Genomic DNA, 25,736 nt, shown 5'->3' on the forward strand with positions numbered 1-25,736 from the left:
TTTGACACATGTCATGACACGCGACGTGTCAAACGTCAAAGCAATGGTTAGTAGTGGGGGCAGCATCGCTTTGAACACTGTGGGGTCTCGGATGCATTTTAGGTCGGGTCAATTTAGAAAACACGCGGTGCATATTGTTAAAAAGATAATGGTCTAATAAATTTATGAATTATCGTTGTAGTTACAGCTAAGTGACGTCCACTGCTGGACAAAGGCCTCCCTCTAGGGTCCATAATTATTATATTTAGTAATCATCACATGTATTGGGAACTTGTCACTTTAAGGTTCCATTTACTTGTATTTTTTTGTTTATTTAAGTGCCCTCTACCTTACATCTTTCATCGTTGCGCGAAAGAGTCCATCCATCAATCCTCTCAAACTTCCACATTATTAGGATTTCACTTTCATCAATATTAATCGCATTACAGCGTAACTTCAATAACTGTAAAGTACCTTTAGAATATCGGGAAAATACTGAAGCAGACCAGCTATCCGTCTCCTTAGACGATAAACATTCTAAAGCCCTTATAATTAATGAACAAGCAATCCTTTCTACATTGGACCTTAATGAAGTCGCTGGTGGGGATATACGGTTATGAAGAATGGGCAACTAAAGTTATTTATTCTTGACAGAAAACTAGAGCCAACATAATTAAGTACTAGGTTAGTTTTCAACTGACAGGCGACCAGTACTGGAAAATTCTTCCTAATTTCCACAACGACCGGTCCGGCGCAGCCTGAATCCAGGTGTTTCTCGCTATCTCCACCAGGTTGACGAATCACTGGGTTAGGCCTTTTTTTTGTTTTTTTTTTTACGTCGGGAAATGCTTTGCGCATACCCACAGGTCGATGGGGACGGCCAGTGGGTTATGTGGGACTCTCTCTGCCTACCCACTAAAGGCTGGGCAACGTCCGCGTAGTCTGTACACGCGGGCGACTCACTGGGTTAGGCCTACACTACCTTTCCCATTGTGTGGTGTGGCAATATTATAGTAATGTATTATAGATGGCAAAGTGGGGGGGCGCTAGGTCACGCGAACGTTTGCCAATAATGGTCAAAAAAAAAAAAGTCAAAATTTCTTTATTTGTTTGGACTAATAAATAGTTCTTACAAATCGTCATTTTGCTCTTAAGGAGCCTCTACATGTCTCATAATCTTTTTACCCTACCAGCGCTTCGAGACCAACATTTGGCAAGTGCTGAGAAGAAGCGCCGCAACAAACTCAGTCACCACTGTCTGCCGGTTAATATAAATAAATAGAAATAGTAGTAGTAGGTACATTCGATTCAGGAGCAGTTCACTGAATTTACCATGCATTATTTGTTATAAGTGTAACGAACTAAACTAGCGCCACCTAGTGTCATAGCTTCTGTAACCTGTTTAAATATGGAAAAGAAATAAAATAAAAGCAGTCTGTTATCCGCCATTGTGTAGTTTCAATAGGTTATGGGCCCAGACCCGTTTTTATCAGTTTTTATCAAGTATTTTCGCAGTGTTCAGTAGTAAAATGTCAGGAAATTACTCAGTAAACGTTCCTAAACTGAAAAGGCGTGAGAATTATGACGACTGGGCATTTGCAGTTGAAAATTTTATGATCCTCGAAGGCGTCGATTTGTCTAGTAAAGAAGTGCTAGATGAACAGAATGACAGAAAAGCCAGAGCAAAGATGATCATGACCATCGATCCCACCCTTTACGTACACATTAAAGGGGAAAGTACAGTGCTGAAAGTGTGGAACAAATTGAAGTCACTGTTTGACGACTCCGGCTTCACACGCAAGATAAATCTACTGCGAAATCTGATCTCAATTCGCTTGGAGACGTGTGATTCCATGACTAGTTATGTTACACAGCTAGTAGAAACAGCACAGAAGCTAAAGGGGACTGGTTTCGATATCAGTGACGAGTGGGTAGGCTCTTTGCTTTTAGCGGGTCTCCCAGAGAAGTACAGTCCGATGATCATGGCGATCGAACACTCGGGGATGAAGCTGTGTGCTGATGCGATAAAGACGAAGCTTTTAGATATGGGCACGGATATTGAGGTGAAAACAGAAGGTGCATTCATTGCAAGAAATACCTCAAAGCGACAAAGTCAAAATGGCAGTTACGGTAATTCAAATTATCGAAGAAGTAATGAAACGCAAAATGTCAATTCTGTCAATGTCAATAATGTAAACAAATCTTCAAAGATTCGTTGTTACAAATGTAAACAGATTGGACATTTCAAGAGCCAGTGTACAGCAGGGAAAGCAAATTTGAATGCATTTAGTGCCGTTTTCTTGACAAGTCAATTCAGTCAGAACGACTGGTATGTGGATTCCGGCGCGAGTACTCACCTAGTATCAAACGAGAAGATGTTGTCGAATGTTTCGTATGAGCCGAAAACCAAAGAAATACTTGTGGCAAATCAGACCAGTGTGCAAGTAATATGTTCAGGAGACTTACAGATTACGACTGCAGTAGGAAACAAGCAGTATGAAGTAAATGTAAAGAATGTCTTATGTGTTCCTAACCTCACCGCTAATTTGCTGTCTGTGAGTAGAATCATTGCGAGTGGAAACAGAGTGGTTTTCAACAAGAAAGGCTGTTTTATCTACAACTCACAGAATGAATGCATTGGTGAAGCAAAGTTAGAGAACAGTGTCTATAGATTGAACATAGCAAGGTCACAGCAAGTTTTGGCAGCGACAGTAAAAACATCAGTAACTACATGGCACAGGCGGCTAGGTCACATAAACTCAAAAGACCTTGGCAAAATGAAGAATGGAGTGGTTGACGGCGTGACATTCCAAGAGAAAAGCGAAATTGACAAATCCAGTTGCACAATTTGCTGCGAGGGCAAGCAAACAAGGCTCCCGTTTCCTATGAGTGAAAGCAAAAGTCAGAATGTGCTGGACTTGGTTCACACAGACCTTTGTGGACCAATGGAGAACAGTTCGCTCGGAATGGCTAGATACATGTTGCTATTTGTAGATGACTATAGCAGAATGTGCTTTGTCTACTTTCTACAGTCAAAGCATCAGACATTCAGATACTTCAAGGAATTCAAGACGTTAGTAGAAAACCAGAAATCCAGGAAGATAAAGGTTCTAAGATCTGACAATGGAGGTGAATTCTGCTCAACTGAGATGGAGGAATACTTGAAGCAAAGTGGCATAGTTCATCAGAAGACAAATGCATACACTCCGGAGCAAAATGGTGTATCAGAACGATACAATAGATCTATTATTGAAAAAGCCAGATGTCTACTTTTTGATGCTCAGTTAGAGAAAAAGTTTTGGGCTGAAGCTGTTAACACAGCAGTTTATATAAAAAATAGATCACCAGCAGCAGGATTGGAATGCGATGTTACACCTTTTGAAGTATGGACGGGCAGAAAACCGAATCTGAGTCACCTGCGAATTTTCGGTAGTCCAGTAATGGTCCATGTTCCGAAAGAGAAGCGCAGTAAATGGGATAAGAAAGCAAACAAGATGATCCTAGTTGGCTATTCGGAAAACACAAAAGGCTATCGCTTATACAATCCAGATCAGCGGAAAATAGTTATTGCCAGAGATGTTGTGGTCATGGAGAACTCTAATGAGAACATGAAGGACGAGGATAACACAACCAGCAATCTGCCAGTAAAGAATAGTGAAGATAACCAAGGATTAGACCACTCTCAAGACCAAACTCTGGGCAGTCAGACAGATGTCACAGATGTTGAAGGACATAATGTAAGTGATCCAACTTATGTTCCAGATTCAAGTGAGTCTGACACCAGTTTTCATGACACTATGAGCCCCGAGGAAACTCATGTCACTACACAGCCAGATGTGGAGAATGTTCCAGAAAAACGTGTAAGAAGAAAACCAGATAGATTCACATTTGCTAATATGTGCGTGGAGGAAGTGACAGGGGAACAAATTTCATTAGATGAAGTCATGAATGGACCTGAAAGAGAGCAGTGGAAAAGTGCAATTCAAGATGAGTTGAAGTCTTTCGATGATAATGGTACTTGGACACTAGTGGATAGGCCAGATAATGCTACCATAGTCAAGAATAAGTGGGTATTTAAAAAGAAACTAAACAGCGATGGTGGAGTGCGCTTCAGGGCTAGACTGGTTGCCAAGGGTTTTACCCAGAAGAAGGGTGTCGACTTCACAGAGACTTTCTCACCGGTAGTGAGGTATTCCACTTTAAGACTTTTATTTGCCTTAAGTGTTCAATATGATTTCAAAATTAATCATCTCGATGTACCTACAGCATTTCTGAATGGTTATTTAAAAGAAAATGTCTATATGGAAATACCAGAGTGCTCAAATTTTGAAAATTGTGATAACAAAGTGTTAAAGCTAAATAGAGCAGTGTATGGCTTGAAACAGTCTGCCAGAGCCTGGTATATCAGAGTAGAGGAATGCTTGTTGAACTTAGGTTATAAAAAATCTGATCATGAGCCATGTCTTTTTATGTTGTGTAATAATGATGTTAAAGTATTTATTGCATTATTTGTTGATGATTTTTTCGTTTTCTATAACTGTGAAAGTTCTTATGATCAGATGAAAAGTGAGTTAATAAATAAGTTTAAAATAAAAGATTTAGGTCAGGTAAAGCAATGTCTAGGAATGAGAGTTAATGTTATGAAAGACTGTATTACTGTTGACCAGGAACAATATATAAACACAATTTTGAATAAGTTCAATATGTCAAATTGTTACACTTCAGACACACCTATGGAAGTGAATTTAAAGTTGGAAAAGGATGTTGATAGTTGTGAAAATAAATATCCATATCAACAGTTAGTAGGTAGCCTTATGTACTTATCTGTATTGACTAGACCTGACATAGCTTTTAGTGTAAGTTATTTAAGTCAGTTTAACAGTTGTTTTAATGAAACTCATTGGAAGCATTTAAAGAGATTGTTAAAGTATTTACAGAAAACTAAAAGTTATGGTTTGGTGTACAAGAAAAATAATTTATTATTGCATGGATTTGTAGATGCTGATTGGGCATCATGCACTTTAGACAGAAGGTCATATACTGGGTACTGTTTCATTATGTCTGGATGTGTTGTATCATATGAATCAAGAAAGCAGAGAACTGTCGCGCTTTCGAGTACAGAAGCCGAGTATATGGCGCTCTCCGAGTCTTGTAAAGAGGCTCTGTATTTGAAAAGTCTTTTATGTGAAATGTTTGGAACAATGTGTGATGTACCTATATGTTTGTATAGTGATAGTCAGAGTTCACTTAAGTTGGCTGTTAATCCTTTGTTTCATAGGCGCACAAAACATATAGAAGTGAGACATCATTTTGTAAGGCAATGTGTGCATGGTAGTCAAGTCAAACTTGATTATGTTTCAACATCCAACATGCCAGCTGATTTGTTGACAAAGAGTCTTAGTGCTAATAAACATCATAAGTTTTTAGATTTAATGGGCATATCAGAAGTTTAAGATTGTTCCAAGGAATATTGTTCTGTTTTATGTTTTAGTTGGAATAGTAGGTATTTAGTTTATTTCGTTAGGAGAGAGTGTTATAAGTGTAACGAACTAAACTAGCGCCACCTAGTGTCATAGCTTCTGTAACCTGTTTAAATATGGAAAAGAAATAAAATAAAAGCAGTCTGTTATCCGCCATTGTGTAGTTTCAATATTATTGTATGGTGTATCTTATAAGAATGGGTATACAAGATTGCGTGGTATATTAAACAAGGTAGTGACGTGCTAATATCTAGACTTACATATTAAGATACTAGTAGAAATGACTTGCATACATAAATTTGAATAACTTGGATTGACCAGTCCCCGAAAGCAGCGCCTGTTCACAGACATGACGAGTGAACCAGCCATCGCTTCACTCGACCATATTAGAGGGAATGTAACGACCCGCCTCACTACGCCACCACCCCAGAGACATTTTAGTGAGAATGACAATTCCAAGTTATCTCTTTAAAATAAAAAACTAATAATAAAGCTAAGTAACAGTCCAGATTGAGAAGCATGACACTATAACATTTGAGAAATTATTATGAGTTTATACATTACTTTTCATTTTAATTCTTTTTAGTGCGAGCATGAGAGGACCATAATCCTACTCCCAGGATGACTTATCATTAAGAAAATCTCGAGTTGTATAATAGGCTTTTTTAAGCATATGTGATCTTTAACTATATCTTTAAATTTATTATACGGGCGCTCTTTATATTTATCAGGGACTTTGTTATAAAAATGGGTACCTTGTCCCATAAAAGTGGCAAACACTTTATTAAGTCTAAAAGCGGGTATAGCCAATTTATTTTTATTTCTAGTGTTAATTTGGTGAATATCACTTTTCTTTTTGAATTCAGTAATATTTTTTTGAATAAATAGAATACAGTTTAAGATGTATTGTGAAGCGGCCGTGAGACTGCCAATTTCTTTAAACAATTCTCTAAGGGATGCTCTTGCTTTCATTTTATACAAGTATCTTATCGCACGTTTTTGCAAAATAAATATTGTTTCAAAATCTGCAGCTTTGCCCCATAGCATGATTCCATATGACATTAGGCTATGAAAGTAGCTAAAGTAGACTAAGCGAGCTGTTGAAACATCGGTTAATGACCGTATCCTTTTTATTGCAAAAGCCGCTGAGCTGAGCTTTCCCGCCAGAGTTTCTATATGGGGGCCCCACTGGAGTTTTGAATCCAGGGTAATTCCCAGAAATACAGTAGAGTCTACCAGATCGATTGCATTATTATTAAGTTCTATTTGAGTACTAACTGTTTTTACGTTAGGCAAAGAGAATTTTATACATTTTGTTTTCTTTGCATTGAGTTGTAAATTATTTGTAGTGAACCAACTTAAAACTCTTGTTAGTGCATTATTTACATCGTCAAAGTTATTTTTACTTCTGTCGATATTAAAAATCAAAGATGTGTCATCAGCAAATAACACGATTTCGCAAGAGTCCTTAACAAAATATGGTAGATCATTAATGTATATAAGAAACAAGAATGGACCCAGAATGGACCCCTGCGGAACTCCCATTTTCACAGGTGACCCAGAAGACAAAACACCATTTATGTCAACTTTTTGAACTCTAAAGTTTAAATAGGATTGTATTAAATCCAAAGCCGAGTCCTTTACCCCATAATAGTGCAGTTTGCGAATTAGCGTTTGATGTTCTACGCAGTCAAAAGCTTTTGAGAGATCACAGAAGACCCCTAGTGCATTTTGAGAATTCTCACAAGCCTCGAAGATATGTTTAAGTAGTGCAACCCCAGCGTCGGTGGTGGAACGACCCTTGGTGAAACCATATTATTCACTATGAAATAGTTTATTAGAGCCAAAGTGAATCATAAGTTGCTCCTGTATGATTTTTTCAAAAATCTTGCTCAGAGCGGGCAAGATAGAAATGGGTCTATAATTGCCAGGGTCGGTTTTGCTACCAGACTTAAATAATGGCATTAGTCTACTATGTTTCATGAGGTCGGGGAAGATTCCCTTCTCTATGCAATTATTGAATATTATCGCTAACTGTGGGGAAATTATATCAATAATGTGTTTGACTATCTTGACAGAGATGCCCCAGATATCAGTTGTACTCTTTACGTTTAAAAGATTAAAAGTTTTAGTGATATCTAATGGAGTAATATGTTTAAAAGAGAAGTGCGAGTCACAGGGTGTCACGTGGGTTTTCAATATTTCTTCGGCCTCGGAGGGAGATGACTTTAAGTTGGCAGTTGTTGCTGAAGCTATATTACCAAAAAATTTGTCTAAAGCTTCCGCTACATCTTTATCTGCAGATATCAAATTATCGTGAACTTTGAGAGAAAAGTCATTATCTTTTGGTTTTAGTTTACCAGTCTCTCGGTTGATAACATTCCAAGTTTCTTTTATTTTATTACTGGCGTTCCCTATCTTGTCCCGAATATAAAAAGACTTAGCCATGAAGCAAACTTTCTTAAAAATTTTTGAATACTTTTTTACATGCTCAAGAAAAGATATACTATTATTATACTTTTTCATGCCATAAAGTTCATATAACGTATTTCGACTTTTGTATATTCCCTTGGTAGCCCAGTCACTAAACTTTGATTTAGTATTTGGTTTTAATGGCTTTACCGTAAAAACTTTGTCATGTTCGGTTTTAATACATTCAAAAAGGTTATTGTAAAGAGCATCTGGGTCTCCCTGCACATACGGGACTAAATGCAATTTATTTTCAAGATTATTTTTAAAACGTTCTAGACGACTAATGGTTACAGGTCTACATACGGCATTTTTTTAACTTTTATTATTCAAATTATTACAAATAAATTCTACTTTAATACCACAGTGATCTGACGTAAGATTGTGTATGACAGCTTTATTGTCAGGGACACAACTAGAGAAAATATTATCTAGACAAGTAGCTGTGGTTTCCGTAATTGAGGCGTCTAGTTTCAAATCCCGCTAAAACGATTTTGATAAGATTTCGAGAAATTGAAAAAAACCGCTTATCCATATAGCTTTGGCCTTAGGCAAAAAAATATATGATACGAATTATTATTGTCATCTGGCAATACTAACAGTAATTCCTATTCACCTTTAAATTAAATATAATTTGAATTATAATGAAAACTATTTTCATTTTGGCGTACTTTGTTACGAACATTCCGTTTTAATGGGATTTGAAACGGACATGTTGTATTTTAGCGGGATTTGATAAGAACGTCTAATATTAAATAACCCAAAAAATGATAAAATAAATAATTGTCCATATAATTTGTCCATTCTATAATATTCAAAGCGATTGCACTTATTGGTTAGGTTATTAGATTAATCAAGTTATAACGGGTTATTAAAAAAACAATTAAATTATAGTTAGCATGTAAATAAGAAACTTTTATAAATTATTTTCTCAATCTCGTCTTTGCCTTTTTATAACATAATATTTATTCCTGGACATCTGGACATCAGGTGATCCATCTGCTCGTTTGCCTCCTGTCACATAAAAAAAACATCCCACGATATTTATTTATTTACTTCACTGACTGACTGTACAGGGATATAAACATACACACATGTTACGTACGCCTAATCTATGAAGATCGCTGCATCGACGCTGACCCAGTTTACCCAAATCAACATTGCAACTGCACTATGGACCGCGAGGAGCAGCATCAGCAAAATGCGCCTCTCATGACGACAGCGGCGACGTTTCATTAATTTTACTAATTATTCTGTAATCATATTCGTTTCATACTTCGAGACGGTATCACTAGGCTAGGCTAATTTTAGTTTAATTGTAATTTCTTTCTTTTAAATTAAATTTAATTAAATAAAGTTTGCTTTTTCTTGGAACCTCCGGTTGCAGCTAACGAAATTGGCGCAGTCGGTAGGATATTCGCGGTTAGGCCCGGGTCGCGTATGAAGATTTCCGTTCACCGAGCCCTCCGAGTGGCTATCAAGTCGCGCTTCGAATATCCGAACCTACGGGAGCTGCAGTCCAGAGGTGAATCAAGCCATCGATTCGTCCAGAAGAAAGCAATGCTGTAAGTCCTTGAATCTTTCAAGTCCTCACCTTCCTAATCCTAATTATATTAAACTTAATTAAGTTAGGTTCATATTACGTCGATAATGAAATAGTAATAGTGTACAAGTTCCCAATCTTTACTCCTTATACATACGACCTAATATACAAATTATCTATTGTCCCTAATGGAAATCACGAAATCCTTGTTCCATCATCTCCATTCCTAGCTATCCATGAGAAAGATTTCAAGCACATAGTGGCTGAATGCCCGAAGACCAGCAAATGGTTCTTATGTGAAGAAACACGAAGTCTCCAAAGCCAAACTTCAGCCCAATCACTGTCACACTAAATCAACCAGCATACGAACAACTAGACGACCGCCACTACGTCATCAACTTCCCTACTTCTACGAAGGTACATCTGTCTTGCGGGCAAGATCTTACAACACCAACAAGGAGTATCGAGGCAGCTATCTCGCAATCATCCCACACAAATTCCACATGGAAACATCTCTGTTGACCATCTCCAACCTCAAAGATCGACTGAAAGGACATGTGCTGACAATCACGAATCTACCAAAGGAACCAGAGTACGATATTTCTACAGTCAAACTAAACTCTATGAATCTGGATCATCTTCACACCACCAACATAAAGATTTCCCAGCATCTAAAGTTAAATCTTGAGAAGAACGTAGATTACAGTATATACCATACTACCATCCCATTGTACATGGTATTAATCGGTGCATCTGTACTCATCAGCGTCATACTATACTGCAAGTACTACAAGAAATTAGACTCTGTCCATATCCAGCCAAGGGAAACTCAGACACAAGGCACAATATACGCTGTACCAGAACCAAAGACAAGGGCAAGCCAACCCACACCTCAATTCACTACGAAATTCTTCGGTGGTGGCTGTTCTTCGGGGGGAGGTGTTACGTACGCCTAATCTATGAAGATCGCTGCATCGACGCTGACCCAGTTTACCCAAATCAACATTGCAACTGCACTATGGACCGCGAGGAGCAGCATCAGCAAAATGCGCCTCTCATGACGACAGCGGCGACGTTTCATTAATTTTACTAATTATTCTATAATCATATTCGTTTCATACTTCGAGACGGTATCACTAGGCTAGGCTAATTTTAGTTTAATTGTAATTTCTTTCTTTTAAATTAAATTTAATTAAATAAAGTTTGCTTTTTCTTGGAACCTCCGGTTGCAGCTAACGAAATTCATACACACCTACCTACTCTCGAAACACATTACCCTCCTGCACTCGGGTAAAAAGTAACATACCTTTATAATTAAATTCGTCTAAAGGCATTGAGCTAGTGAAGTTTCTATAATCCCAGTAGTGATCACCAACACTTAATAGTAACAATAACCAACGACAGCTAAATGATTAACCCTTAACCACTGACGTGTCATTTTGTTACACTAACACTGACGTACGTACGGCATACGTACGTAACTTTGAAGACCTTCTGATGTATCAATAGAGTGTAACTTTGATAAAATTTGAATTTATATTATTTACACATGTTTATATTAAACAGAGATAGTAAAAAAATCATAGTAACTTTAATAGAATAGTATGATATTGGTGAAATCCTCCAGATATAATAAAAGTTACATAGGCATTTTTTTAAAATCAACACAAAAATATTCGATAACACTAGGAACTTCTATTTTGGCCATATTAAAGATAAATAACAGTTTTAATCAGGAAAAAATCACAATAGCTATAATTCACAAATTAAGTCACTTTTTAATACTGTTCATTTAGAAAGGCTATTTTCTATAGTCTTTCTTTGTTTGATGACCTGGTCACCAGTTTGCCGTGCTTCAAACTAGCTAGGAAATATGAAAATATGGTATACAATCTTCAGAAGAAGTCAAATCCAAAGCCACGAATTAAAGCTCCTTCACCATCATGATGATTGTCCTCGAAAACCGCAACTAATATAAACATTTTCATCCACTGGATTTTTTGCTAATTTCTTCGTCATTTGTAATAAATTTTTGGCGTAAATAAGGTTCTTTATATGTAGACGGCCAAGTAAATAAATTAGAATGCTAACAATTAATTTTATCTATGGACCAACATACAAAAGCGATGTTGAAAAAGTTACACTAACACTGACGTTACGTACCTACCACATACGTCGGGTGGTCTATCTCAACTACTTAGGAACGTGCTACCCATCCATTTTCTCCCGTCGCACACGCATCTCTGGCCACTAGGAAACTACCAAAAAGGACACGCAAAAATTCCCGCACAAAATGAAGTTTTGAACGAAAACCCGTTTGACCGACGTACCACGTACGTACGTCAGTGGTTAAGGGTTAATTTTGCATAACACCATCAAAGCTGCTTCAAAAGTAGTTTTTTAACAAATTTCTCTTTCCGTTTCTGGCGCTCCTTGGTGCGTTTCCAGGCTATTTCTTTACGTGGTTTCTTTCTTGCGTCTTTAGGGTTACATTTTTCCACGAACTGAGATAAATCTTCGATTATTTTGGATCAAAAACAATAAAAAACCGCAGCAACCTTAAGCATGTTATGAAAAAATCTCCATACTGATTTCGCAGTCACGTGACCAAAATACCGTGCTGCCATTGGTCAATCAACTTTTAGAGGGTTTTGAAAGAAACGGACGGCGTTTTAGCGGAGTTTGTAACACAAACCAAATTTTAAGTGCTAGTTTAGTAGTCTTTTAGCGAATTTTGATCGAAAATTATTGAACAGTATGATGAGAAAATTGCAGTAACGTCATTTAGAGATATAAACAGAAATTCGTTGCAGGAGCGTTTTAGCGGGTTTTGAAACTAGACGCCTCAATTCTAGTTGGTTCCTTAAATTGACTAAACAAGTTAAATGACTGAAAAAGGGAAAGTAGTCTTACAGAATATGATGATGAGCTATCTAGTAAATTGACGTTAAAATCTCCACATACTAAGACCTTTTTGTTGCTGTTACAAGTTTTATTAAGAGCATCCTCAATAGCCGCTTCAAAAAATACCAAAATACCCAGAAGGGGGTCTATACACACATATAATGATGTAACTCTCAAGCTCGACACAGGAAATTTCGACAACACGCTCAACTGATAGCCCTACTACATCTTTGCGTTCTTTATATTTAATATTATTATTCACAAATATTAAGGAGCCTCCGTGAATGGCAGACTTCCTGAAAAACGCGCTACTTAGCTGATAATTATCTATATGAAAAGAGCTTTCATATTTCTTTAGCCAGTGTTCGGTAATGGGCAGACCTGATCAAGACTGTTGTGGGTGGTACCACAGAATAAGTAATAGTACAGGTACAGAAGGATTACTCCGCAAGACGATTTAAATAAATGCGAGTCTTGCTACGACGCGATACAGTGGAATTCAGCTCGCACAGCACTACGTACCTACAATTTTATTCACCTACAAGTTTTGTCTCTTTCTATCGCGTGCCTCTGAACTCTTCTTACACTGTTAGGGTTGCTGTCTAGTGAAAAAATAATTAATCTACTTATTTGTAATGAGGTACGTATTAGGTAAGTACCTATGCATTCATTATGGAAAACCTTGGGAGAGGCCTTTGTCCAGCAGTGGACGTCATTTGGCTGAAACGAACGAACGAATTCTGAGCAGTAGTCATGGTAGATTAGGTTCCTATACTATCCTAAGAATTATTGATTACCTACATGGCCAACATTCCTTTCAGCATCTTTGGGAAGCGAAAAAAAAAGATATCTAAATCCGGTAGATTTCTTTTCGAATTTTAACACCCGAACGCCGCACAATATTTCTTTCTCTTTATGTCCATTTTTAAATAATACTTCGATCATAGAATTATAATCATACTACAACGCACGCCAGCGTCCTGACGGGCGCGCGCGTGACACTCGACTGATATAATACCCGCCGGCGGGGCGCTCCGCTGTAGGTAATTATCGGATGTACCGCGCGGAGTGAGCCAGGCCTGGTGGTACCCAAGCTAACCACCACCAAGCAAAGATGGCAAGACATCGTGAGGCGAGCAACTTCCGCCCACAACAATCCACAGTCTTGACGACCACGATAGAAAGAATAACGGTTAATAGATGAAGCTATTGAAAGCTACTAAAACTACCAATAAAATGTGGAAAACTTGGTATCGGGCATGTGAGGTTTATTCTATTTCAAAGGGAATAAGCTACTGAAATAAATCATTCGTAACTTTTGCTGGCCATCCTTCCTGCCAGTGTGTCTCATGCAATAGATTCAGCCACTCCATCGGGATTGATTTACGCGGCCTTCTAATTATCGGGTGCCGAGATTGAAAGTAATTTAGTGAAACATCTCGATTACTAAGGGATAATGGATGTGGAGCGGATGATACTATTCTTTCTTGACGGTTAATATCGGGATTGGTTTGTTATTTGGTTTTGTAAGGCTTTCCTATTGTTTTGATTACCTTGTGTAACAGTAGAAGAAGAGTCATCATTTCAGTCACCGGACGTCACTGTTGAACATAGTTCTTTCCACAGATCACAGAAACTAAAGGGAGATGTGAAAAGGGGGCGGGGCTAGTGTCGCAACAATATACCCAAAAACAGCACACATTACTCGTGACAGCAATGATGACAACAGCGACGTCATAATGTAAACAGTTTACATTGCTTGCGTACTGATACCGCAGTGGATAAGAGCACATATTTTGATTACTTTGTGTATGTGAATTTCTAATGCGACACTGAGTTTCGAACTCAACGCATTAGTTGGCATCTCTCTATTTGTCTCTATGGTTTTAAGGCTTTCCTATTGTTTTGGCTACCTTGAGCAACTTTAACGCTTCGAACTCCTCCTATGTTCTTCTAATTAATTTCATTGCGGGTCCAATGACAGTTTAACTTTCTCCCGGGGCAAACTTGACCTCACTAGTTGGTCAATGTAGATCCTGGTAACACAGGAGTTGTAACGGTGGGAATAAGAGGTGGGAATAGTCCCGTACCTTGATGGATGTAGAAGTACAAAGTGCCCTTAGTTTGTATCACAATAGTTAGTAGTGTGCATCTCATTCAACATTTCAGACACAGGACGTTCACTGCTGAACATAGGCCTCCCCCAATGATTTCTAAATGGGCTGGTAGGTAGCGGCCTGCATGCAGCGCCTTCCTGCAACCTTTATGAGGTCAACTGAATAAATGAATCTGTGCAATGAAAATCTAAATCTGTTTTTTGACTCCCGCAGCTTTGCAAAGGAGGGAAGTTTGAATTCCTTCTATATTCCTCTGTTTTACTTCATTCCAGGTCTAAAGAGAGTCAGCAATCTTACAACATTCACACTGAATTTCTCTCGAGTCCTATGTGACATAAAATTTGTAGCTGAATTAAGTATAAGTAGGTATTGTAAGTATTATAAATCGTGCAGGGTAATCGTACTACGCCAGCAATTTTCTCCCTCAATTCCTACGACTCTACAGTAAAAGTAGTCCATATTCCTTTGTAAAAACCTTCCGAATTATACTCATACCTACAACAAAGTATTATAGTATCATCCTCTCCATCAAAATGACACAAATAATCCATCAAGCTAAAGAGCTCCCCATTTCAATTCATTAAGTTTTGAATACAGGAGCCTTGCGATTTTTCAAAATCATCGGCGATGACCCTTGGATATATTTTTCACGGAATAATGGCTGAATGGATCGAGGGTCGTGTGACAGCGGGGAAAGGGACTGATCTGGTATATAGGACGAAGAAAAATAGTTGAACAATGTCTCATAGATAAAACATAATGAATAGGTAGCCATAATGGACCATCGTTCGTGTGGTTTTGTATTTGGTTTGTGCACTTAATAAAGTTTTATTGATAATTTATGAAAGTTTGCTATGCAACAAGGAACATGCAAGAAGAAAGCTGTGTCAGACGGACTCGAAACAGACACTTTACCTACTGATCTTATAATAATATGTTCTATATTCCATGTAAAATAATATTCTAGGCTATTTGTTTCTCATCGAGTTTATATTATACAACATATACATTATTATCTTCTGCTAAAGTGCCTGCTCAAACTTAAAAGATCCTCATATACATAATAACTGCGATTTATTTACTGCAACAGCATCAAATAAATATGTAACAGCCAACCTTCATGAAGCCAGTTCATCCTGCCATAAATATAGTTTAAAATCCTCCTAGAAATACAGCAGGTACGCGATACTGCTGCATTGGAATAGTTCGCCACAGCGATGCGATTTGTCGTATATACCAATATTAATACGAAAATAACTCTGTCTGTTTGTGACGTTTTGAAAAACCAATGACTGCTAATAGATTCGCTAGAAGCAACTTTGATTTTGTTCTTTATGCAATAAACACGATTTAATTGCAGTGCTACCTACTTAAATCCTGAGTTCCTGGGTTCGGCTACCAATACTTCAAAATTTTCTGCTGTTTCTGATTCTGATTTCAAAATCTTCTGCTGATTGGTTGGTGGCAGGGCTGGCTAGCTATTACCATCTTACCTAAATATATCATCATTACCAATGTTAACAGGAATTATTGTTTTTTTCCGGAGTTGGAAGTAAGATTCTCTATGGTTGAGAATCCCGGGTGAGTTCGCTTCGACCTTATTTATTTATTTAAGCTTTATGCCATATAAATGGTACATAAGGCGAACTTAATGCCATGAATGCATTATCTGCCAGAATCCAAATGCAACCTTCGACCCGATCATCACTTTTCATCAGCTGAGATGAAGCCAAAAGCTTCTTCGTTTGTAGATTAAATAATCAGTAATGAAATCTTGTCCATACTATCTGCATCTCTGTGGCGAACTGAACCTATTACCATCAATCCGATGTTACTGTTCTAACCTATTTTCAATTCCCTCACGCTGGCATACCCGCTTCCACTTCCTTTTTGCAATAAAAGATGGCGCTGTAAATATGTTAAAGAGCAACCGTTTGTGTTTCTAATTCCTCACATTCGTTGTGATGCAGAGAAAATAGTGGAATAGCCCAAACAGCTAGACTGGGGATTAATTTGCTTTAACTTGAATAAGATTTGGTGACTTGAGAGTTGAAAGTAAAAATATGACTTACCTCAAGGTTGACTGGTAGGCACTGGTAAGACATTAAGACCGCCAATTGCACTTTCTGCAACAAAATATTTCATAACATTCATATAAGTAAACAGTCATTTAACTGATAGAATAGCATCTAGACCTAAGATTGAATCGAGTTTTAAGTTTTACTTTGCAAGACCCATTGATACTCAACTACAACTCAAGGAAGAATCAACAAAAGCAATTTATTTTCTTCAAATACTTAAATTTTTAAAAAGCGCTTTTACATGTCCCACCAGTATAAAATATTACTTAAACCTACCACTGCTGCAGGAGGAGGCCTTCCATCATCGGGGAACCAGGCGCAGGTTAGCGTACCATCCCTATAGTATTATTGACATTCCACCAGCTCGCACTAAGCGTTTCGATGACTCTTTTATAATGCGAACAGCTAGGGACTGGAGTTCGCTGCCTGCTGCTGTCTTTCCCGAATATTATAATCCGGGCCTTTTCAAGGCGAGAGTGAATAGGCACTTACAGGGCAGATATGTACCATCCTAGACTGCATCCCACTTAACATCAGGTGCGATTGTGCTGATATACCTGCCTTATTATGCATAAAAAAGGACATCAAATGGACCAGTACTGAGAAGAAGCAGCGCAAGAAATTCAGCCACCTTTCCTAAAAGTTAGGTAGTACCAGTGTACCTCACAAGTGAAATAACTTGCCTAAAACCCCCCAAAATGATATTACCCCCAGGAATACTGCTGCAACTTCCAGACATGCAGTAAAACGGGAGTACAAGTCGCCAACTTCTTGATAATAACTCTGAACTAAGTTTTTATCACACAACTTGTAAAGTTCTTCAGAATTTAAGACAAACTTACAGCGTGATAATGTTATTGGGTGTGGTCCAATGTTCCATGAAAAGGATGATGGGCACAAATGTATGGAAAGTGGTACCCGCTCCAATAGCCATAACCAATATATATTTCAAAAGGCCTTTAGATGTAGGAAAATATCTGCTATGGGGCCAGTTCTAATTCACGTTTTGAAAGCAGTAATTCCACTAAGTATTATAACAAAGTATAACACAATCATCCATGTATACGAGTATGTACTATGACTACAATCTATTAATATAACTAAAAGAAGCATTAAAAAGGAAAGGATTATACCTACGACGAACTACCCAAGCTATTAGCCCTTGATTCTCTTTCATCATCATCATCATGATCATTTTAGCCATAGCACATCCAGTTGAACATAGGCCTCCCCCAATGATTTCCACAATGGCCGGTTGGTTGCAGCCTGCATCCAGCGTATTCCCGTTACCTTTATGAGGTCGTCGGTCCATCTTGTGGGTGGACTTATTGGGTCTTGTGGGTTTATTCACTTTAGCAACCCATAATAAAATCCTTAAGAAGTAATAAAATTCTAACCCCTTTATTAATAAAATTAAGTTACACCCTAGTTGAACTCTGGCTTAAATTGTCATTTGGTATGGAAATGTCATTTTAATCCATGGTTCATCCTAGGTATAACTTTTTATTAATAAGGGGTAGTAGTTCTTCAAATAAAAATATTTCTTTCACAATTATCCCTATAAATAATTATAGAGTTAAGGAAGGATGCTGGAGCAGTAAACCCTTCATGCCTCGCATAACCTAAGTACCATACGATGGACACGTGTGATACTTCGACTACACAAAAAGTATGTTTATCTTCGAACGCAACCAGATCTAAGGCTGGTGGCCATAATAAATGTTGTTCGTCTTGGTAAGACCTTTCAAATGACACTACAAACATAACTATTGGAGCCGGGTACCATTCTGAAAAAAAGTATGTTTATCTTCGAACGCAACCAGATCTGAGGCTGGTGGTCATAGTAAAAGTTGTTCGTCTTGGTAAGACCTTTCAAATGACACTACAAACATAACTATTGGAGCCGGGTACCATTCTGCAAAAAAGTATGTTTATCTTCGAACACAACCAGATCTGAGGCTGGTGGTCATAGTAAAAGTTGTTCGTCTTGGTAAGACCTTTCAAATGACACTACAAACATAACTATTGGAGCCGGGTACCATTTTGCCCATTGTCCTTTGAGAAAAGTTGGGTTGTGTTCTCATAAATTCTGTTAGCTAGGAAAAAATAGCTTCATAGTGTTATCTACACAACTTGTTCCTGACAATATCCCATAACTTTAAGAGTAGGCGCACACCGTTGATTTTTCGTAGGCCGATAGCTTAGTAGAGGGGGCTAGTAAAGTGACAATTACAACGCAACAAGGAAAATCACTCCCGCGAATTTGCTGGGTCGACATCACAATTAGTTATTTAATGGCAAATTATGGACAGAAATATAGTTGAAATTGATGCAGTAAGCTCGCATAATACAATTTACGGTACACCCAAAGAGTTACATTATTAACTAAATAAGCTAAGTCCGATACAATCAGCCATGAAACTCGACGCAGCGACAGCAGTCGCTAAAACGCGCGATTCCGATTGTATCCAAACATATGAGGTCGCAAAATTGCGATGCTGCATCGATATATTCGCTAAAATACGTGCCGTGATTTTGTTTTAGAGACTGATGTGAGCTTCAAATTACCATCACCACCAGGCTATATTTAACTATACCTAATGCTGGTAGCTGGTAGGTATTTCTTTCATCATTATCATCATTTCACCCATAGATCGTCCACTGCTGAACATAGGCCTTCCCCAATGATTTTCACAATGGCCGGTTGGTAGCGGCCTGCATCCAGCGCCTTCGTCGGTCCACCTTGTGGGTGGACGTCCTACGCTGCGCTTTCCGGTATGTGGCCTCCGATCCAGAACCTTGCTGTCCCATCGGCCGTCAGTTCTGCGCACACATAGTGCGCCCTGCCCATTGCCACTTCAGTGTGCCTACCATGAGTTTACGTGTGTGCTCGCTAGCGACTGCGTAAAAAAATGACATTAATTGTATGACATATTGTGCAGCGCCCCTAGCGGCTACTTTCAAGAAACAAAATCTTCATAGAGATTTTTGACGTACTCGCTAACGAGCACACCTAACGTAAACTCATGGTAGGTACACAGCTTGCTGATCCGTCGGGCTATGTCAGCGACTTTAGTACGTTTACGAAAAATATGAAAAACACTTACAGAACCCTCCGTAGGTACATGATTAAACTCACATTTGACCGTAATTAAGTATATGGCTTACTCTTGATCACAATCTTAACTGTCTTTTCCTATTTTCTGCAAACCTTTTCAATATTGCAACATGCGGGTGATTATGTTATCAAAGGTAACTAGTAATTAACCGATAGTTAAAACTATTAATTAACCTATAATTACGAGTATTCCAAGACACAAACTTCTTTAAAAACACTTGAAGAGTAATTAGGTTTCAAATTGCTGTTTAATTAAAATTTTAGTAGCTATCAAATTAGTAAAAGTTAGTTAATTGAGTTCTTGAACTGGTGACTTTTATAACATAATAATCTCAAAGAAAGAATGTGCATCTTCTTCTTGTGGTGTCGACAACAAACCTACACAGTGTCAGCCCAGAACTCCGCTACAAGAGTGGCGTTGTCAGCAGCATTCACTAAATCCTCAAAAACTTTAAGGTTTTTGAGGATTGTGATGATGTGAATGAATTGACTGAGTTAAGCGCTTAACCTTCTTAAGTGTGTCAACTATCAACACACAATAAAAATCTTGCCAATTCTCAGCAATAAGCAATAAAAACTAAAATTATTACAACCTCAATCAATCCCAACACCTTTCAGCCCAAGAAATGTTAGCAATAAAAAACCTTCCTAATCAGAACCTTAATCTCTTCAAAATGTAAATTTATGACCGCAATAAAATATTGGAATATGCGAGGCTTGCGTAAAACTCTTAACACTTAGCAGGAAGAAATCTGGCGGGAAATTTTCAATTTGTAAGTTTTCTTTTTAATTTTAAGTGAAGGAGACGGTAAGCCCGTCCTGGAGAAAATTAATGTTTGTTCTGTGAAATTAAAAACTGAGGTATGTGAGCGTGTAGGCTGGATGCTATAGGGCTGTGAGTTGGGAAAGATTTTATTAGATTAAAACATTATAAAGTAAGTAAGTATTTATGGGCATTTGGTTACCCATAGATATGAACGTAATAAAGGTTGCAGTAGGCGGACCCTTAGCTCTTAGAACTGATGACTGCTGGGGCAGAAAAGTTCTCGAGTTACGACCACGGGCCGAAAGACGTAGACTACATAAATTCAAACTTCAGATTAAAAAAAACCTTATGAAAAAAGGATACAATATATGTAAAGTAAATTATTATTTAAATGACAAGAGTTCGTGGACTTTACCTGCCTAGCTTCCACTTATTACATTATCTTGTTTAATTATTTATTTATTATTACATTATTTAGCCATTACATCTTTGATTTAAATAGTGTCTTAAATCCTCTTAAGGTTTGTCTAGACACTATTGTTCTCTATACAAATAAAAATAGACGTTTTAGTATAAGCATTCACAACAATTCATAAGTTTAGGTATATGCATACAAAAACATTATTTTAGCGAGTGCGCACTACGATGGCGAAAGACTCGATGTAATTTCTGTTTCTGATTGAAAAAGAGGCTGACAAATAGTGACTGAGTTTCGTCCATACCTTCTTCTCAGAACCAGCCCAATGTTGTCCCGATTTCGGAAGTGGTAATAGGGCAAGCTATATTTGGAACGTCTATAAGCGCCCTGGAAAGAAACCTAAAAGAAAGAGTACTGAAAAAAATATTTGACTCTTTTCAATCTCACAGTATAGTTGACACCAGTATGTAACAGTAAGTAACATCCTAATTAAGAAACAGAGTTGCTTTTTACCATGACACCTTAATATTGCCTTCGACACAGCCCTATTAGAATCAGGGAGTTATTTTTGTTTACCCTTTGGGATTGGTTTGTAAGAGTTCCCGGTTTTTTCAAGGAAATCTCCTTGTCGCGGGCAAAATAATAGCTTCACAGGATGGAGGTGGTTTGTTTTGTTTCCCTCAAGCTGCTTTTGATGAGATTTATTGGATTAATTAAAATCGTGATTGTGTATTTTAGTACAGTGATTTATGATTTTTATCGTGTGGATTTTAACAGTTGTCAGAACTGCGACAGATTTTGAGTCGTTCTGAAAATCTGCAAACGATTTAAAACACTTACTCTGGAGCAAAAATTCTTACACATTCTGAAAATAAATGGATTCCATACATACGCGTACTTACTACAGTATCTTACTTAAAATCAATCAAGTCATAATTTCAGGAGAAGTCATGCTTTAGGTGAAAAAAAGGAGTTCTAAGTTGATTTGTAATCTATATCTATATCTATATATTATATAAAAGAAAGTCGTGTTAGTTACTCCACTTATAACTCAAGAACGGCTGAACCGATTTAGCTGAAAATTGTCAGGGAGGTAGTTTAGAGCCAGGAGAAGGACATAGGATACTTTTTATCCCGTTCGAAATAAAAAAAAGTCTGCTTATTTATTGCCATTAAGGCGGAACAAAGTTCGCCGGGTCAGCTAGTAATTTATAAATAAATAGATAAATAAATAAATACGAGTCTTATACCCGTTTAAATAAGTTCCTAATATTTAAGTGACCCCTATGAAAACAAAATTCCTGTTATGTGTTACCACAGGGTTCAATTTAAAATTAGGGATTGATGGTGTAAATGGGCGTTAAACCACTCTCAATTCAATCTACTTGAGTTTCTTTCTTCTTTCTATTACGAATTTACGAATCATTGCTATACCAAGGTGTTGCTACGACGTAGCACTCGTAGTACAGACAACAACCACCAGGCTTATGTTAAGATGATTTGAGGCATCGTTTAAAAATAAAAAAAGTTTCATTTTTTTAATAATAAAAAGTTATTGGCACCTTTTTATAGCAGCGCTACTTAATTATAAAAACGATTCGTGTTTATAATTATAGCTTGCCAAAACATCTTAGCTGCCCTTTTATAATATTTAACCCAAATTATCACTAAGCACTTCCCGGAAAAATCGCACAAAACGGTAAAAAATTCTGTTTAACCCAACAAAAAGATAAAAACGCGCGAATCGCCCAGATCAAATTTACAATCGCAAAACGATCCTTTTTAATGGTTGCCCGTATAATAAATCCCGAAGATAATTGCCTCACCGTAAACGTATAAAAGGCACAGAATTCAGTATTCTTTCGCCCCCCCCATTTCCCTTTGTAGTCATAATAATATTTGCGTAAATTCATTGCGAGGATTCAGGTGGGAATTACCCTGAGTCCGCCTGACGGTCGAATTTTAACTGCCGATTAATCTGAGAACAGTTGTCATATAATTTTATTACTAGTATTATTGAAAGAGAGACGAGAAAGAAAATGGGCAGGAGTCAAAATTAGCTTTAAGTTAAAGTCAAAGTCAAAATTCCTTTATTTGCATAGACTATTAAAAATAGTGCTTACAAATCGTCAAATATTAGAATTAAAAAAACTTTGAAGTTTTGCTCTTATTTAGCTCTATATCCTAGGAATACTTTCGTATACACATTTTTTGTACCAGGGTTGTTGTACATGATTTTAATTTATTTATATATATTAGGATGTCCAAAAGTGACTGTCCTCCGTCCTTTCCCAGGACTCAAACTATCTCTATGCTAAATTAATTTCATCGAAATCGGTTGAATCGATGAAGGTCTAAAAATAGTAGACCTCAGCTAAGTACGTCTAGACTAGCTCGAGTACACTGGACGCCCGTATTCACAAACCTTACTTTGAGGTCTCACAGTGCGCATGGACGCACATGGTCACACACGAACCAATCACAGAGCTCTATTTTTTTTTTACATACCCACATAACTTAACAAGAGGTACACGTTGACAGCTGTACTACTCGTAGTATAAACTGTGTCACAGCTGCCAGCGCTTTCCACCCTGTGTTATACTAATTAGGTTAAATGGAGTTTATATAATACTAGTTAAGTAACATTATTAATAGTCTTATTATTGAAAATTTGGATTAGAGAAGAGAAATTACCACTATATTATCATGTGTGTATGTGTGTGTGCGTGTGTGTGTGTTCGAAAATGAATAAGTGCAGATTATTGTCTTGTCTATTCAATGTTGTGCGTTCCATTTGCTGCTTCACTTAATTTAAGGATCGTTTGTGAATATGGGTGTGAAACAGTTACCTATTATCAGTAGCCTACGCAGTAAAAACAAGAAATCGAATGTTAAAGTTAAACGTTGGTAACTAATAAATCTAAAATGTAAAACGAAACAACCAGTATATTCGCACCCTAATAAATAATTTACGTTTTAAATACAGTCCCGTAAACGGTTTGTAAATAAATTACCAGATCGTGTAAATATTTTATCGCATAAATATACATTAATTCATGAATAATGTAAATTATGCTGAGTTATTAATGCGTATAATCAGATTCTGTTGGCACACATTACAACAAGGATCGGTATTAGGTACGACTTATTATTGTTTTTGTTACTGCGTCATGGACACGTCATAGTTATAAATATATTTAATATTACTTTGAGGTCTCACAGTGCGCGTGGACGCACAGCGTCACACACAAACCAATCACAGAGCTCTATTTAACGCTGTGTGTTCGATTTGCTGCTTCATTTAAGCAAGCATCGTTTGTGAATACGGGTGATAAAGTATTCTTTCAGTCAGGTCATCATCATTATTGTTTTAACTAATTAATGTAAAATGCTTCATTCAAATAATACACCCACAAGAAGTACTTTTTGAAAAACATTACATTTTTTAGTGTTTCCGATTTGTAGGCATAGTAAGCGCTTGTATAAATTAATATTTTCTATCTTTATTAAATCAGTGTTGGTATAATAATCGCCAACTTTAGTACCTAATACAATTTTAAAAATAAAATTAATTTCTGAGCCGTACTACAAAAATGTGCTTACATCCACAGATTTTCGGAATGTCAAGCCTTGATAACTTAAAAAATAATGTCCATTTTTTCCGGCAACGAAAACATCATTTGTTAAATTCCCCAAGCCTTTTTGATCCGAAACTTTTGGAGTCTCAATAAATTACCTCTGTGAACTTTGTTTTGATACTTCACAGTGTAATTCTATGTAGTAGGTTCAGTTATAATTAACTTTATAATCATTTCAGATACAGGATATCCAGAGCTGAAATTAGGTGGCCAATGATTTCCAAATTGACCGGTTGGTAGCGGCCTGTATCCAGTACCTTCCTGCTATCTTTATGAAGTCGTCTGTCCACCTTGTGAGTGGACGATGGCCGTCCTACGCTGCGCTTTCCTGTACGTAGCCTCCACTCCAGAACCTTGCTGCCACATCGGCCATCAGTCCTACGTGCTATGTGCCAATTCTTGCTAAGATCTCATAAAGAAACATTGAGCTTCATCAACCTGTAATTGAATTTGGGATTCAGCAACATTAGCTAAGATTGACGTAAAGCAGTGGTAACTTTAACCTTAGAAAAAGTCCCGTCCCGTAGGGAGTGCAAAAGAGTTATTTAAAAGTGAATTAAATAATTAATCTGATATTAGATAAATGATACATGACAGGCCTAGCCTACCGTAGAAATCCCAGTTACTTTATGAACTGAAGCGTAATCAGTACAACCTTAGCATTAACACTGGTCTTTATGTTAAGAAATGTATGTACAACCTAATGTGCTTGTTAAAGTTGTTAAATAAACTTTATTTTATTTTATTAATAGTGCCCTGATAAGGCACTTCATAGTAATAAATTAAGAATATGAATTTTGCTCGTTCCGTGCGTCTCACAATAGCTCCGCAATCGTCCGCGGTTTGATGTCCATGCTGTTGGGAACCGGTAGGTGGACCAACCTCTTTTGATATTTTTGTCTATGTTTTTATACTTTTTTTACTCTTTTTGATACCCTTTGTTTTTAGTTTTGAAATATAGGTTTCTTGATAGATTTAACGCAGAAATACATCTTTATTTTAAGCCGAAGATATTTTCTTATTTCCGCACGCCCGAGCGGCTGTCCGCTACACATGCATTACATACTGCTTTAATTTATATTGTGACACTTTTCTTTGAAACTCAGGTTATTGTAAGACCTCGTTTCCTTTGAGTGTTCTAAGGTTAGCATGTAACTTAATCTTGATTTTTTTGATAAAAAATTCAGGATAATCTGTTTTGAAGAGTTTCAGCCTTGAATTTG

Source organism: Ostrinia nubilalis, chromosome 26, assembly GCF_963855985.1.
Source record: "Ostrinia nubilalis chromosome 26, ilOstNubi1.1, whole genome shotgun sequence".
NCBI classification, from domain to species: Eukaryota; Metazoa; Arthropoda; class Insecta; order Lepidoptera; family Crambidae; genus Ostrinia; species Ostrinia nubilalis.